We start from the raw sequence: 11,111 nt of genomic DNA, 5'->3' as shown, positions 1-11,111 counted from the left end.
TGAAAACAGGTGTTCGGGTGTTGTCTGTGCCTAATCTGGCATCCTGGAGGAAGCCCCTACTGTTTGGGGGTCTCCTTCAGCAGGGACTCTCTGATCTCTGTAGAAACTGGACTAACTCAGATTTCCAACCGTATATACTTGTATTTTTTCTCCATATCTCCTCCAGAGTATGAGTCCTCTACAGTATTCTTTATTCAGATAAGACATTCCACCTGTATGACATGGTTCCTTATTACAGTTTCAGTTTTCATATATCTGATTTCAGAATGATGTTATCCATCTTTTCAGAGATTACTAAACTTCAGTGTGTTTTTAAGTACCAACTGGCATCTGTTTTTAGATGTTTGAGAATCTTCCTTTACTGTTTTCTACAGTAGCGATGCTAATTTTAAAGATTTATTTTATCTTATGTTTGTTGTTTTTGTTTTTTGAGACAGTCTCTCTGTGTAGCTGGAACACACTTTGTAAACCAGGCTGGCCTTGAACTCAAAGAGACCCACCCGCCTCTGCCTCCCTAGTGCTGAGATTCAAGGTGCGCACCACCACCTGGCTTTATCTTTAATTATGTTTGTGTGGTGGGGTGTGTGGATGGGAGTGCAGGTGCCTGTGGACATGTTAGATGTCCTGGAGATGGAGCTGCAGTTGGTTGTGAGCTGCCTGATATGGGGTTCTGGTAACTGAGCTCAGGTCCTCCATAGGAGCAGGAATATATATGAAGCTGCAAGTATTACAAGATTTTTTTAAAAAGTAAATCATTAATAGTATGATTCCTTGTGACTTTTTCAGACATCATTATTATCTTAATCCACCATTCTCCTCCCACTGTATTGTCCTTCCTTCCCTTCCCTAAAAAGCTCTGCCTTCTCCGTCTTCCCCACCAGATCACCTGTGTCCTTTTATTTCCATTACCTTCCTCCCACTTCTTGGGTATTTACCTTCATTCTCCTCCCTAAGGAGCTACCCCTTTCCCCATTTTCCTGATCAGATAATGTGTCCCTTGCTATTTCCCTTTCTCTTGCTCCTCAATCCACCATCCTCGCAATAGTTCCATTTTACTTTCCTGGTTTCTGTAGTTATTACAAGCTGTTTATTCACGTCTGAAGATCTGGAACTAGGACCCTCCAATAGAACATGCTACATTTTTTTGGTCTGGGTCGGGATTATCTAATTCAATATGATCTTTTTTAGTTCCATCCATTTACCTACCGTGCTCATGATGTCATTTTTCCTTACAGTAACATTTTCATTATCCATTTATTGGTTGTAGGATATTTACATTGTTTCTAATTCTTAGTTATTGTGAATAGAGCAACAATAAACATGGCTGAGCAAGTGTCCATGGAATAGAAGGTTGAGTTCTTTGGATATGTGCCAAGAACATACATAGGTCATATGATAGATTGACTTTTAGCTTCTTGAGACGTCTCCACATTGATTTCCGTAGTGGCTGTATTAGTTTGTAACCCCACCAACAGTGAACGGAGAGTCCCTTTCCCAGGTCCCCTCTTGAACTTCTGTCAGCTGTTCCACTGATCTTTGTCATTCTGGCTGTGGTTAGGGGAAATCTCTAGGGGTTTTGTTATTGTTGTTTGTTGGTTGGTTTCTGTTTGTTTGTTTGTTTGTTTGTTTTTATTCCCCAACAGGATGATAAATTTTTTTGAGCTATTTCTTAGCGGTTTTTTTCCTTCTTTTGAGGACTTTCTATTCAGGTCACAGGCCCATTTTTCAAATGGGTCATTTTCCTTTTTTTTTTTAAACTCTTCGTTTTTATCTTGTGGGTATTAATCATCCATCAGAAGTATGGTTAGCAAAGATTCTCTCCCATTCTGTGGACTGCTGCTTCTCCACCCTGACACTTCTTTACCTGTGTAGAAGGTTTTTAGTTTCATAAAGTCTCACTTGTCAATTGTTGGCTATACTATTTATACAAATGAAGTCCTACCCATATAAGGTGTAGATTACTATCATTGTCTTCTTTTAGGAGTTTCCGTGTTTCAGGTTTAGGTGTTCAGTCTATTTGGAGTTAGGTTTCTGCAAAGTGACAGATACGAATCTAAGTCCCTTCTTCTGCATGTAGACATCCTGTGCTCCAGAACCATCTGTTGAAGATGCTTTTTTCTCCAGCTTAGGATGTTCGCCTCTTTGTCAAATATTAAGTGACAGAAGTTACATGTGCTCATGTTTGGGTCTTTAATTTTATCCCGTTGGTCTAAATGTCTGTTCTGTGCCAATACCATATTTATTTTATTATTATGGTTCTGCAGTATATCTTAAGATCTGGAATTGTAGTCCTTCCAGCATTATTCTTTTTGTTCACAATGTTGTTGACTATCCAGGGTCTTTCTGGTTCCATATTTTAAGATAGATTTTTTTTTTATGTCTACGAGGAATGAGATGGAGATTTTGATTGAGATTGCACTGAGTATGCAAACAGACTTTGGCAGAATGGCCATTTTCACAATGTTAATCTACCAATCCATGAGCATGGAATGTATTTACAGTGTTTAGTCTCTTTCCCTGTCTCTTCATTCAGAGATTTAAATTTTTCATTCTAGAGCTCCTTCGCTTACTTTAGATTAGGTTTATTCCTAGATATTTTGTTTTTCTTTGAAGCTATTGTAAAGGAAGTGTGTCCAAAACCTCTTTCTCTGTCTGTTGTTGGTGTTTAAAAAATTGCTATGTGTAAGTTGATTCTGAATCTGGCCATATTGCTGGATAGTAACCAGGTGCTGTTGCATTAATGAATATTAATACAAGTGTGTGCAATAGTTTTGAGAACACTTGATACTGGCTTATGTTGCAATATTGGAAAAACCCAGGGTGAAGTTACTCATCCCTGAACTTTTCCAAGAGGTGTTCTGATTTGCTCTGAGTCTTGTTCACTGGATTGTATACCCTTATGTCTGGGTCATTTTTTTTATAATTGACATTTTATTCAGTTTATCAGTTTGTTTTTATAACATTTCCTAGTCATCCTTTGTATTTCTTTTTTTTTTATTCAAGATTTCCATCTCCTCCCCCTTCCCTCCCCTCCCTTCCACCCATACCCCAACTCCACCCCTCTCCAAAGACAAAGAGCCATCAGGGTTCCCTTCACTATGTTAAGTCCAAGGTCCTCCCAGCTCCCCCTAAGTCCAGGAAGGCGAGCAACCAAACTGACAAGGCTCACAGTGAGCCCATCCATGCTGTAGAGTTCATGTTCATTGCCATTGTCCTTGGTTTCTCAGTCCTCCTCCACCGTCAGCCACATTCAGGGAGTCCGGTTTGGTCCCCTGTTCCATCAGTCCCATTCCGACTGGACTTGGTGGTCTCCCGTTAGATCTGTTCCACCGTCTAATGGGTAAAAGCACTCCTCACGGTCCTGGCTTCCTTGCTCATGATCTCCCTCCTTTTGCTCCTCATCAGGACCTTGAGAGCTCAGTCTGGTGCTCCTATGTGGGGCTCTGTCATTTTCTCCATCCAATGCCAGGTGAAGGTTCTATGGTGATATGCAAGATATTCATGAGTATGACAATAGGATCTGGACATTTCTGGCACCCTCTCCTCAGCTGCCCTAGGAACTAGCTGGGGTCGTCTTTCTGGACACCTGGGAACCCCTCTAGAGTCAAGTCTCTGCCAACCCTAGAATGGCTCCCTTAACTAAGATATATAGTTCCTTATTCCCATATCCACCCTTCCTATACCCCAACCATCCTATTCCCCCAAGCTCTTCCCATCCTCCATTTCACCCTTTTCTTTCCCCATCCCCCATCCCCCCATCCCACCCCACCCCCATGTTCCCATTTTTTGTCCGGCAATCTTGTCTACTTCCAATAACCAGGAGGATAACTATATGTTTTTCTTTGGGTTCACCTTCTTATATAGCTTCTCTAGGATTTTTTACGAATTATAGGCTCAATGTCCTTTATTTATGGCTAGAAACCAATTATGAGTGAGTACATCCCATGTTCCTCTTTTTGGGTCTGGGTTACCTCGCTCAGGATGGTGTTTTCTATTTCCATCCATTTGCATGCAAAATTGAAGATGTCATTGTTTTTTACCGCCGAGTAGTACTCTAATATGTATATATTCCACACTTTCTTCATCCATTCTTCCACTGAAGGGCATCTAGGTTGTTTCCAGGTTCTGGCTATTACAAATAATGCTGCTATAAACATAGTTGAACAAATGCTTTTGTAATGATTGGGCATCTCTTGGGTAAATTCCCAACAGTGGGATTGCTGGGTCCTGGGGTAGGTTGATCCCATCCTTTGTATTTCTGTGATACTGAATCCAATCTGTTTTCAACATTAATTTATCATTGACTTCTAGTTAATAAAGACCTTTCATAAAGATTTTGTAGTTATAAATTTTTATTACGTTTACTTATTTTGTGGACTAGAAAGAGTGAGTAGGTGCACAGACACAGTATATGCTAAGCAGTCAGAAAAAAAACCGTGGAAGTCTTTCCTTCATGTCGTCCTAGAGATTGAACTCAGGTCATCATGTTTGGTGGCACGCCCTTTACTGTCTGTTTTTCACTGGCCAAAATTTGATAATTTTCAAATAACCAACCTTTCCCCCCATTGTTTCTGTTATCCAAATTTTATTTATTTTCCGTCTGATGCTTGCTCTTTCTTTCCTTCAACAACTTTTGCATTTAGTTTATAGTTTACCCTCCCCCCCCCGTGTGTGTGTGTTTATAGTGTGTGTGTGTGTGTTTATAGTGTGTGTGTGTGTGTGCCATGGTGGAAGTCAAAGGACAACCTCTGTGTCAGCATTTACTTTGCACAAGGCTTGAGGCAAGGCCGCATGGTCATAGCTTCACAGTGAGCGACCTGCAAACCAAGGGGATGCTCTTCTTCCACGTACAGTAGCCACGCTGGGGTAACAGATGCACTCTGCTCCATCTGCCTTTTACATGGGTTCTGGATGTCCAGACTCCTCAACCTTGTGTGCTAAGTGCTTTACCAACTGAGCCATCTCTTTAGCTCAACTTTATTTTTAAGTACTGATGAAATAATAGTTTTTTATTGTAATTAAATGCGTTTTGAGGAGGTTGGCACTAGTTAACTACAAACATTCCGCTTAGAGAAATTTTGTTAAATCCCACATTTTGGCTTGTTATTTTTATGTTGTTATTTATTTTACAATTTAAAAAAATTGTCTTTGCATTCTTCAGTGACACTATTCATTAAATATTGTGTTATTCAGTCTCCACACATTTGTGTCATTTCTCATCTTTTCTTTGTTAATGATTTCGGGTTTTATTACTTGTGCTCAGATAAGAGACAGGCAGGTCATGGTCTCAATTTTTTTTTTTAAATTTTTAACACTTGTGGTCTGATATGTGGCTTACAAAAACATTTTATATTCCATTGAAAATAATTTGTATTTTACATGTGTTTGACATAATCTTCAGTAGATGTCTACTAGGCAATTAGATAATTTAACAGTTTCCATGCATGTTATCCGTGTCTGCATGATTTTTCCATTGATGAGAGCTGGACCTCTGGAAAATTAGTTAGTGCTCTTAACTGCTGTGCCATCTCTCCAATCTGATCTAGTCTTTTGTTGAGGCTTTCAACTAGATCTTAAATCTGACTATTTGAATCATCCCATTTTCAATATTCTTACTGGTTGTTTCCAAACTTCATTTTGGATTAATTTATATGGTATTCCAAGTCTCCTCTATCTATATTCACTTGAATCTCATTAACCTTTGTAGTAACTAGATTCATTTGGAATTCCATTGACTCCATTATGAAAGTTACTTTTGGTGGTATATGATATCATTTTTATTTTCCTTCATATTTCTCATGTTCCTACCCTGAGATTTGTACTTCCCATGAATCAAGCATTTCTAACACTTTTATGCGGTGGGTTTTTCAGAAAGTGACTTTGTCTTAATGACATGTTTTGTCATGTTAGTTCGGCAATCGTGGCTTTTTAGCTAGTCATTGTGATCCAACTTTCCAGTTACTTCTGTGGCTGACAGTAGCACGTACAAGAGAGAAAAATCCACAGTCTTGTGGACTATACAAGATTGGGGCACTCTTCGTGGTCATTTCATGTGTGGAATGGACAGCAATGGAGTTGATGTGCTCACTTTGTGGCCTGAGTCATCTATGTAGGATCTTCAGGTGCTAATCATTTCGGCCATTATTAGGATGGGTTTCCGAGAGTGCCAATATTGGTACAGGGTGTGAATCCAGACAGTGGAATGGGCTCAGATCTGCTTCACAGGGAGAAGCAGTGGCAAACACTGCAGCATGCCCACCCAGCAGTCAGTGTGTGTTCAGAGGAGTCATGCCTTGAGAAGCTGTCAGTGGTCAGGTAGCAGAAACTATATCATCTCGGTTGCAACTATGACAGCAATCATCTAAGAGGACTTGGCCCTCTCTGTCATGCACACAAGGAATAGCACACTGCCTGCATGTGGGTGGAAGCAGTACACAGCCAAAGTCAGGCAGAGCTTGTCAAGGTCTTCTGTGAAGTGTGCATCCGGGTCCAGTGGTAGCTGAAGCTCTAGAGCTGGAGCCTCACTTAAGGTCCCCAAGAATCCCCTGGTGCAGAGAAGGAGCAGAACAATGGGCCCCCTCCCTCACTGTGTCGATAGCACTTGTGCATAGTGCAGGAAACAGCATTTGGAAAGATATGAACCACTGTTTTAGACAATGCTGTGAAGAGACAACCATGACCAGGACAACTCTTAAAAAGAAAAGCATTTAATTGGGTCTTACTTACAGTTCAGAGTTTATAATCCATTGTCATCACAGCAGGGAGCATGGTAGCACACAGGCAGCCATGGTGCTGGAGAGGAGCTGAGAGCTCTATATCTGGATAAGCAGGCAGCAGGAAGAGACACTGGGCCTGTCTTGAGCGTTTGGAAGATCAAAGCCCACTCCCAGTGACACATTTCCTCTATAAAGGCCACACCTACTACAAGGCCATGCCTCCTAAGAGTGCCACCCCGTGGTGACCAAGCATTCAAATCTATGAGCCTGTAGGGCCATTCCTATTTAAACCACCACATTCTACTCCCTGGCCCTCATATGTTTCTAGTCAAATCATAATACAGAAATGCATTCAGTCCAGCTTCAAAAGTTCCCATAGTCTACAACAATCTCAACACAGTTTAAAAGTCAAAAGTCCAAGGTCTCTTCTGAGACTCATATCAATCTCTTCACTATAATCCCCTGTAAAATGAAATTTTAAAAAAGCAGATCAAATACTTCCAAAATACAAGGGCCCAGGGTATACATTTCCATGTCAAACCATAGGGAATGGAGCACAGTGAGAAAATACTGGACCAAAGCAAAATCAAAACTCAGATGGGCAAACCCCAAGCTCTGCATTTCCATGTCTGATGTCAAAGTGTTCTTCAGCTCTCCAACTCTTCCCAGCTTTGTTGATTGCAAAGCACTTCTTTCTCTTGGGCTGGTTCCATTCCGTTAGCAGCTTTTCTTAGCAGGTAGCTGACAACTCTGACATCTCTAACATCTTGGGGTCTCCAGGAAGATTCAGGCTTCACCTCCAGAACTTCACACAATGGCCCCTCCAGGAAGGGACATCCCTGACACACGTCTGACCTTTATAATCCCTTTCTTGTATCCTTGACTCTAAAGCCAGAATCACGTGGTTGAAGCTGCTAAGTTCTGCTGCTTTCAGGGGTTGGGTTGGAACATGGTCCCCTTGCTCAAATACATTTTCACAAGTTTTCCTTTCTCTCTCTCTCTCTCTCTCTCTCTCTCTCTCTCTCTCTCTCTCTCTCTCTCTCTCTCTCTCTCTCTCCTTTCTCTCCTTTCTCTCCTTTCTCTTTTTTATGGCTTCCATTACTGCCTAAGCTTAACTGTCCTGGAACTCAATCTGTAGACCAGGATGGCTTCAAACTCAGAGATCACCTGACTCTGCCTCCACCAAGTGCTGGGATTAAAGGTGTGCTCCACCACACCTGGTCCTAAACTTTTCTGTTAAATCATTTTGACAAGTTGGAAGCTTAGCTGGGTGAGATCTTGCCCTGAAGTCACCACACCCTTTTATCATGAGGTTTGTCTTTAAACTTTTTATCTCTTTGAGCACCGGACTTGACTCTATTATACTTCCTGGTGCTCCTTTTCTTCTCAAACAGTACGTTTTATATTTTTCTTGCTCAGCTTTCTCCTTTTTATTACAGACGTGCATAAAACTAACCACTGAAAGTGGACAAAAATGTATAGTGCAATAAGACCAATAAAAAAAGAAAAGACTAGCCACTGATAACCAAACAACACAGTCAATACTAACTAGCTTGTCTGGAATTCTCTTCTGCTAAGGCGATTTATTGATCAACAGCTCTTCAATTTAGCCTTGGGCAGATCTTTTTGGACAAAGGCAGAAAGCAGCCACATCTCATTCTTCCCCAAAATATCACAAGAATCTTCCCCACATGCTAACACTCTTCTTCTCTGAAAAGTCCTGACAAATCACCCTCATCACTACTGTCCTCGAAGCCCCTACTTGTATGGCCCACTAAACCCTGCTTAAAGAATTCTACTGGTTTCTTAATCCAAAGTCCTAATGTCCACATTTCTCCAAATAAAAGCACATTCTAGGCTATCAAAGCAATACCCCAGTTCCTAGTACCAACTTCTGTCTTAGTTAGGGTTTCTATGACTGTGAACCGACATCGTGAGCATGGCAGTTCTTACAGAGGAGAACATTTGAGTGTGGAGTGCAGGTTCAGAGGTTTAGTCCATTATCATCATTGGGGAAAACATGGTGGCATAAAGGCAGACAGGGTTCTAGAGGAGCTGAGAGTTCTAAATCTGGATCAGCAGGCAGCAGGAAGAGAGAGACGGAGAGGGAGAGAGACTGGGACTGGTTAAAGCATTTGAAACCCCAAAGCCCACCACCAGTGACACACTTCATGCAGCAAGGTCACACAACCTAATGGTGCTAGTCCCTGGTGACTAAGCATTCGATTTTATGAGTCTATGGTGGAACATTCCTATTCACACCACCCTAAACCCTGGAGTTCTGACCCCAGCTCAAACACACACGCTGCTAGTCTTACCCTTGGTCTCAGAGAGCCAACTCCCAATTTCCTTTCTGTGACATGTCCACCATCTCTGTGTTACAGCACATATCCCCTCTACTTCTGAGCAATCAGTGAGTTTGAGTCTGTCACTACACTTGTTCATGTGGGATTTATCTAGAAGCTGCCCAGAGGGTCACTGGAGTGGAATATGTGTGGGGTTTGACTTGAGAAGTTGGGAAGATGGGGGTTGCTATTCCGCTAGAGTAACCACTTTGTTCTGATGGCTCCTGTGTTCCTGGGAGATCATGTGAGACCCCTTTCCAAAGCCATGCTACTGTGCAGGTTTTAGGTTACTAATCTAGAAGGGCTGCCAGTCTGTAAGGATTTGTATGGTGGGACTCTTTCCTTCGTGCTTGCCCCTGCAAAGGGGAGACTGCCTCTTTCTCTGCTCTGGAGACAAGATAGTAGATGACAGAATACTTTTTCCTTACTATGATGTGGCCTTGGGTCTCTCAACCTTACAGGGTTCCCTGTCTGCCTCTTATTCATTTTCAGTGTCATCCATAGATAGCCACCTGAAAATGTGGCTCCCCAGATGTTACTGTGGCCCTTTTTTTTGTAGATGTGAGTAATGGACATCTGTATTTAGCCATATCTGTATTTAATCCCCTGAAGTCACTTATGTGTTACTCATTTGCAAAGCTATTCATTTCCTAAGTTGTCTAATATTTTTCCTTTATTGTTCTTATTTTAAAATGTCTATTATCAACCCAACTGTTATTTACATTTAGGGTGAATTAAGAATCCATCTGTTTTCATATTGTGGGCAGTCAGTTATACCAGGGCCTTTAATTTAGTAGACCCCAAAGAAAAGGTTTTCCCACAAATAGAAGCCATTTTTTTAAAATATATGAAGTCCCCATGGTATTAAGCATATGTATGGGTTTTTAATTTTGTGCATATGTATGGGTTTTTAATTTTGTGCCAACACTATTCACCCATTTTTGGTCCATGTCCTCCTAAGTTGAGGAGCTAGTATGGTAACTTCTCATGCTTGAAAGGTCAAGGTCCATCTTTTGCTGCTTTAATTTTCTAGGTTGGTCTTTTGTACTTATCCAGAAGAATGTAGTCTCTATTCTACCTGGATAAAAAGATACAGATGTGGAGAAGTTAGGTAGCTATAAGGGACCAGGAGGGAGGAGAGAATCATCCAAGGAAAGGGAAATAGAACATACTGTTATAGAGAATAGAAGGATTAAGTAGGGAGAATTGGAAGACTGGGTAAATGAGAGACTGTAGAACGAGGTTGGACAATTAACACTAAAGGCCTTTTGAAAAGTCATCTCTCTCTGTGCGTAAGAAAGTTAAATGGCCATCACCATACAACAGAAGAGACAATGCCCCAACTAGAAATTTTAATGACACTAAGTAAAACCTCTAGTGTCAGGAATAGGTTATATCTTGAGTCTTTGGCCAAAGGGGTCTGACAGATGCCCACCCCCAAAGCACCGTAGGCTATTGTCAAAGTTATTAATGTCCACATCCTGACTGACGTAGACATCCAGGCATTACTGATGAAGACACCACTAACTCTCGTTATTGAACATGGACAAGTCAAGTTGGTGAATAACTAAAACCTTCATCTGTATGAATTAGCATTTATGGTGCCCTAACATACTCTCATGCCATGGCAGGAGAAAAGAAGTTTTAATATCTCCTAGCCACAAATCTTGCAACTTAAAAGATATATGGGTGCAACAGTGGAACAAATATTATGGGACTAACAAACCAACTTCTGAAAACATTTAAGGCTCATTCTATGACATGCAACTTTTATCTGACAGTGATAAAAGTGGTCGAGAACTTGATACTAGATAGGTTTTCTCCTAGGCGTATAATCTTTTACACTAGATGGAGACAGCAATACAATGTCTCCTAATGCCATATTGCTCTGCCCATAGATCAGTAGTTCACTCAACCCATATCCGAGCAGACGCTTCTTGCAGTAGATGGGATTTAGTGGAAATGTAACAAATTCCAGTCTTAACAATACTTAAGCATTAAGACTTAAACAATATTTAATATTAAATGAGATGTCTTAATCAAACCCTGC

This window comes from Arvicola amphibius, chromosome 12, assembly GCF_903992535.2.
Source record: "Arvicola amphibius chromosome 12, mArvAmp1.2, whole genome shotgun sequence".
Classification (NCBI taxonomy): domain Eukaryota; kingdom Metazoa; phylum Chordata; class Mammalia; order Rodentia; family Cricetidae; genus Arvicola; species Arvicola amphibius.
The sequence above is the reverse complement of the archived record's forward strand: the minus strand, read 5'-3'. Positions refer to the sequence as shown.